The sequence below is a fragment of the Leuciscus leuciscus genome, assembly GCF_965113295.1.
Source record: "Leuciscus leuciscus genome assembly, chromosome: 5".
In the NCBI taxonomy this organism is placed as follows: domain Eukaryota; kingdom Metazoa; phylum Chordata; class Actinopteri; order Cypriniformes; family Leuciscidae; genus Leuciscus; species Leuciscus leuciscus.
The window spans coordinates 50633180-50640124 of record NC_138729.1 but is presented as its reverse complement, the minus strand read 5'-3'; the positions used below and the strand labels follow the sequence as shown (position 1 = coordinate 50640124).

The following is a 6945-nucleotide window of genomic DNA, read 5'->3' as shown; positions in this document are numbered from 1 at the left end:
AAAATCAAACGTTGTATTTGATAACATTAGTAAATGCACTGTGAACTAACAATTCGTGTTAGTTAATACATGAACTAATGTTAACAAATTAAACCTTTTTATTGTATTGTTACAGAAATATTTAAAAAATATATAATAAAAATAACAATCACCCATAGCAAAATTACTAAAACTAAAATTAAGTAATAAATAATATATTGGTAAAAAAATAATAATACTGAAATAAGACTGTTCTGCAAAAATAATGATGTAATATATTAAATATCAAATCTGAAAAAAAAAAATGTAAGTTCAGATACTGTACAATAAAAGTTCTTTATCGGCATCAATGGTTCAGTGCAGAACCTTTAACATCTTTCCATTCCACAAAAGGTTCTTTATATATCGGAAAATGTTCTGCAAACTGAGAAAAATGTTTTCTTTTAAGAGCTTTTCACTCAAAGGTTCTTTGGGGAACCGAAAATGGTTCTTCTATGGCATTTCTGCGAAAACCCTCTTTATTTTTAAGAGTGAAGCGACTGCACTTTGACTCATCTTCAGCCTTCTGATAAACCAAATCGGATGTGCATGTTAAAACCCAGTATGAGACTAAGAATAAATGCATTAATTAGTTGAAAGCAACTGGAGATATCTGCACCAGTGATCACACACACACCTCATCCGCCCATGACTGCACACACAGATATTAGATGATGTTTCCAGAAGACAGAGGTCAGTGATCTCCAGATGTCTTCTGTTATGAGGTGAGATTTAATTGCACGCGTCTGTCTCACGTTCCTATATAAACTCCGTCAGTCGGAGACACGTATCAACATCTAATCCTTTTCTAATTGACTCACACCGTCTGAACCTGTGCATTTCAGCGCAAGGACACTCAAGAACAACATTACAAAGAGCCTGTGTCTACCACAAGAGATTACTGTCACTCCATCGCCCCAGACTTTATTTGATTATATTGTTATTTGATATATTATATATGTCACTGTGAAAGGTAATTTGTCTGTTTTTTTTTTTGTTTTGTTTTAATTGTCCTTTTTGAATATACATTTGGGGAAGAAAAACTTTTTTTTTTTTTTTTTTTGTATGTTCATAATCTTAATCATTTAGATAATTTAGATCCACATCAAGGGGTAAAAAAAAAAAAAAAAAAAAAAAATCTATTAATTCAGAAATTAATATAATCCAAAATTAGGGAAGGAATTAAAATGATTCATCAGTTGCATCAGAAAAAGAAAAAAATCTTGAATAGTTCAACTATTTTATGATGTGATTAAATCTGATGCTTAAGAGTTGATATCAAGGAATGTTTCCTTTTTTATCATCATCATTTTTTTCACTTATGCATAAACTTCATATTGTATTTTTTATTTATTTTCTATGTTCTATCAATTATTTCCTCCTGTTTTTCTGTATTTTCTAATATCTGCTTTTTCAGTGTGGGCCAGTGTAACTCCATCGCTCCAGACTTTATTTGATTATATTGTTATTTGATATATATGTCACTGTGAAAGGTAATTTGTCCGAAGAATTTTTTTTATTTTTTATTTTTATGTTCATAATCGTAATCATTTAGAGCCATTTTTTTTTTTTTTTTTTACATTAATTAATTAATTAATTCAGAAATTAATATACTCCAAAATTAGGAAAGGAATTAAAATGCTTCATCAGTAGCATCAGGGAAAAAAAAGAAAAAAAAGAAAATCTTGAATAGTTCAACTATTTTATGATGTGAAAGAGTTGATTTCAAGGAATGTTTCCTTTTTTTATCATCATATTTTTTTTCTTATTTATTTTCTATGTTCTATCAATTATTTCCTCCTGTTTTCTGTATTTTCTAATATCTGCTTTTCCAGTGTGGGCCGGTGAATGTTTCTTTGCCAAAGATTTATTGTTTTACTGTTTGCTTATAAGGAATGTTCTGCGTCTTTCCCATTAAAAATGCAATAAATGCACAAATACACCGTTTCAAAAGTACAGCTTCAAGATTTAAACATTACACATGTTAACATGAGACTGGTCATAAAACAACTAACCAGCGATGTCTCTGCAAAGTTATAATCCAGTATTTAAAGTTCTGTCATTCCATGTAAATCTGTTTATCCACTGAGTTCTAGCTAGAGAGATTTATCCGTTAGCATTTCAGCCGTGTATGGGCACTTATTGCTGTAAACACTTTTTTTCCACCTGAGCCATGAATATCATATGAATAATCATGTATATTAGAAGGGATCAAGGCATGGCTGATTATCCCCTTCATAACTGCATAACTCTAGGGGGCAAAAATCATCTTTCTCCATTGACAGCTGATGTGCATTCTGATGAAAAACATTTGTTTCAAGCATTGAAATAGAAAATATTATATCATAATAGATATTTGACCATTGCACAATTTTCGGGGCTCTTAAAGATACACTATGCATCTTTTTTTGTTTAAATAATGTGTGAATACATAATCAATCCTTCTTCTAAAATGTGTTTTCGTCTTACCCTGATTCACTATGGTAAGCCAATCATAAGCTTTATATTTTAGATCTGTCTGGATGGTTTTGGCGGGAAACTGTGTGCGTCACTCGCCTGTAAGGGTTTCGTCATAACCGTAAATAGAGTAAAGTTGCTCTGACTGCTTTGCCGTGTGTCTGGTGTGTGTGTGTGTGTGTGTGTGTGTGTGTGTGTGTGTGTGTGTGTGTGTGTGTGTGTGTGTGTTTGTGTAAGAGGTTAGTTGTTAAAACGAGAGAGAAAGGTTGATATGGAGTGTGTGTGTGAGAGAGAGAGAGTGTGAGTGTGTGTGTGTGTGTGTGTGTGTGTGTGTGTGTGTGTGTGTGTGTGTGTGTGTGTGTGTGTGTGTGTGTGTGTGTGTGTGTGTGTGTGTGTGTGTGTGAACAGAGGAGAGTCTGCTGGAGAAAAGAGAACGAGACAGAGCTCGTAATAAAACATGAATCAACATCAGCTTGGCTTTTCAGAGATGGAGAACTGAGGGATTTCAAATATTATAAAAGCGTTGCGGAGATTATTGTGTGTTTATTACTCAACAGGAGAGTACGGTATTTATTAAACAGATAAATTGCCATATGTGGCTCTCTAAAAGAGTTCATCGTAAAGCATTAACTATTGTGAAGATCATTTCATTATGGTTGTCGTATCGCTGTGCTTTAATTAAAGGTGCTCTAAGCGATGCCACGCGTTTTTTAGGCCAAAAAATGTTTTGTCACATACAGCAAACATCTCCTCACTATCCGCTAGCTGCCTGTCCCCTGAACACACTGTAAAAAAACGCGGTCTCTCTAGACACCACAGGCTCCACAAACGGCAACAAAAACAAACTGGGCTCACCTGCACCACGAAACACAACAAACAGTGTTCCAGCCAATCACTGACAAGAAGTATTTGAGGGTGGAGTTTGGGGGTTAGTGCGCGTGGACATGAAGGGGGTGTGTGGAGGAGAGAGAAGCATGAAGAGGGAAGTTTGAATTATGGCCGACACACGACCAAAGAGACGACGTTCCGATGAACAAATTGCAAAGAAGAGGGACAAGGATAAGGAACGCGCGAAATACCGAATTTACATCGGAAAAACCTTTTAAGGGTGGCGAGAACTCCGCCGGCAGAAGGGCTTCCTATCCGACATTCAGTTGCTCTGTTTTTGCAGAACAGGTAAATCCATCTTTCTTTCTAAACTGACGTTCATGTTCGCCAAACCAACACAAGAATGTAATTAGCTAGAACTATGCAGTCAGCGTTAACTTTGGTGAATACAACATATAACGTTATGTTTCTAGCAGCTAGCGATCAATCTCTATTGTAAATGATTAAGCAAATTCACAGTAGGGTGACAATTTGTGTGAATGATTGTTTTCATCCACTGTTTGTTATGAATTTGAATGTTCATTTATAGGCTGTTGACAACTTTGACTAAATTTGTTGACGACGCCGCCGTTGTTTATGCTCACTGGGAAACGCGAAGCTAACGTTATCTTGCTATTATTGCGTCCGTGTATGGGAGCTGTAGCAGTTATAACCTCAGGTGGCGAAACGATTTTAAGATAATGTTTCTCTTTTTCTGCATTCTGTTCTGCAATATATAAAACCCTTTATCTAACTTGGCGACATTACACATTGAATGAAGTATCAGTAAAACTTAACTTTGTTTTTGACAACTTTGACTATCCTTTATGCCGGAAGGGAGAGGAGGAGGGAGGAGACGGGATGAGGAGGAGGGAGGGTCTAGCTAGCCTCCGTTTTGTTTGACAACAATTCGAACGTCAACAAGAAGTTACGACTCCCGGCATCGCTTAGAGCACCTTTAATTTTCAAGGAAATACCGAGTCTATTAATGGTTAAAGCTACAGTAACATCTTCAGCTGGTCAGCTTGAGATCCTTTGCATCTAAACTGGTTGTATCTCTTAAGCCTATAGTGAATGTTATAGGAGCAGTATGATAATCATATTCATCCGCACAGTTGTTCAGAGACAAAGCACAACCAAAACAATGTTCTTCCCCAAAATGCAGTTTTGTTTTTTTAACTGCTAGAGGGACAATATTTACACTGTACCTTTAAAAGTGTAAGTAGTCGTTAGTTAATACTGAAGGGTTTGAGACTGTAAGCAAAGATTATTGAAGTATGTTTTACAAGAAAATACTATAATAATAAATACTATTTCAGTCTTTCTGCTTCTAAATTTCATTTTTAATTCAATGTGTTACTTCTATTTATGAAATTTACAAGCGATTTCTGAGTGAAAATTGTTTCAAAATCCCACACCAAATTTCCACGGTGAATTCAATGTTATTTGCCATTTCTTTGAAATTATTTGTGAAATTTACTAGCATTTACTGAGTTAAAATTGTTTCCTATCTCTCACTCACCCTCCCCCACCCTGAGATGAAACTCAGAACTTTACAAAATCAATGAGGAAATATTCAATTGCTCCAATGTTTAACTTTCCGTCGGTGCAATTCAGATGTGTACGAGTGAATTCAGTCTTTCCGAAGGTGAAAAGACATTTGCAACACAAACAGAAGACTCAGAAGACTCTGGCCTTTAAGGAGCCCTATCACATTAGAGGTCTGACGTGTTTTGGACCTTCCTCGGATTCTGGAAGTTTCCTAAGAAAGCGCTCGTCCCTCCTGGGATCCTCATCCTTTCTCTTACCTCCAAACAGATGTCAGAGGAGAATCAAAAGACTTTTTGTCAGAAAGGCAAGAAGAACTTTAGGGCACAAAGGCATGTGTGGAAACAGAGATGCCCTTTTCCGCGCTCTCGTTCCGCTCCGGTTAGTTTGGGCTCTTAATGGAGCAGATATGATGGACAACTAATACATGTTAAAGGTGATTTCTTTGACCTTTGACATGGACATGCACACATGATCAAACACAAATTCCAGGTTGTCATATGTGACATGGTGACCTCAAACAAAGATGTCCATTTTCTCCAAAATCCCCCCCTCACGCAACAATCTGCCCATCAGATAATAGTGAAATACACCGACTGATTGGGAAAGGAGGAATTCTCAGGAAAGATCCAATCTGCATGGACTAACATGGGTAAAAACTCACTTATAGACCTCAGAATTTGGAAAATGTTGCTTGCAATTTGCATTAAGCAACTTTTATTTTGGCAAAAAAAATTTTTTATGAGTTTTTCATTTAATTGTAACAAGATAAACATACTTAATGCTGCATAAAGACTTTTTTCACTTGTTTATTTTAACAAATAATGTAAAAATCTGAATATCTTAATATCATATGCGGTAAAGATTTCTTAATGAGTTTTTAATTAGTCTTTTTTGACTTGAAAAACATTTATTTTAACCTTTTTAAGGCGCGGCTTGTCAGTAAACGCCACTGTTTGACACATGATTGGCTAACATCATTGCATCGGAAACCGTATCAATGCCCACTCGCTATTGAAAACATTATCCATATTAAAAATGTAATTTACAAACAAAGCATTATGAAATCATTTTACTCATGGTTTGTGATGCAGCTGCTGTCAGATCCAATACAGTCTCTGCTTCATCTGTCAATTAAACTTTCTTTGTGAACTCTATTAAACTGCGCCTCGATTACATCTGCAGTCAAATGCTCCGAACAAACATATAATCCTCAGACGTGATCCGGGACGCCATTATAATAAACCATCCATTCTGAGTCCGTCAGAAACTGAACACACATCTGTATACTGTATCAGTGTCAGTCATTATAATCTGAACACACATCTGTATACTGTATCAGTGTATCAGCGTCAGTCATTATAATCTGAACACACATCTGTATACTGTATCAGTGTAGACAGCATCAGTCATTATAATCTGAACACACATCTGTATACTGTATCAGTGTAGACAGCATCAGTCATTATAATCTGAACACACATCTGTATACTGTATCAGTGTATCAGCGTCAGTCATTATAATCTGAACACACATCTGTATACTGTATCAGTGTAGACAGCGTTAGTCATTATAATCTGAACACACATCTGTATACTGTATCAGTGTAGACAGCATCAGTCATTATAATCTGAACACACATCTGTATACTGTATCAGTGTAGACAGAGTCAGTCATTATAATCTGAACACACATCTGTATACTGTATCAGTGTAGACAGAGTCAGTCATTATAATCTGAACACACATCTGTATACTGTATCAGTGTATCAGCGTCAGTCATTATAATCTGAACACACATCTGTATACTGTATCAGTGTAGACAGCGTCAGTCATTATAATCTGAACACACATCTGTATACTGTATCAGTGTATCAGCGTCAGTCATTATAATCTGAACACACATCTGTATACTGTATCAGTGTATCAGCGTCAGTCATTATAATCTGAACACACATCTGTATACTGTATCAGAGTCAGTCATTATAATCTGAACACACATCTGTATACTGTATCAGTGTATCAGCGTCAGTCATTATAATCTGAACACACATCT

The 6945-nt window shown here is 35.8% G+C and overlaps 1 long non-coding RNA gene across 2 annotated transcripts in view; it reads right to left on the bottom strand.

Annotated features, from left to right (window-relative positions):
• The window catches only part of LOC309499858, a 55111-nt gene that overhangs the window by 22095 nt on the left and 26071 nt on the right, over positions 1–6945 (bottom strand). The gene's annotated exons all lie outside the window — the stretch shown is intronic.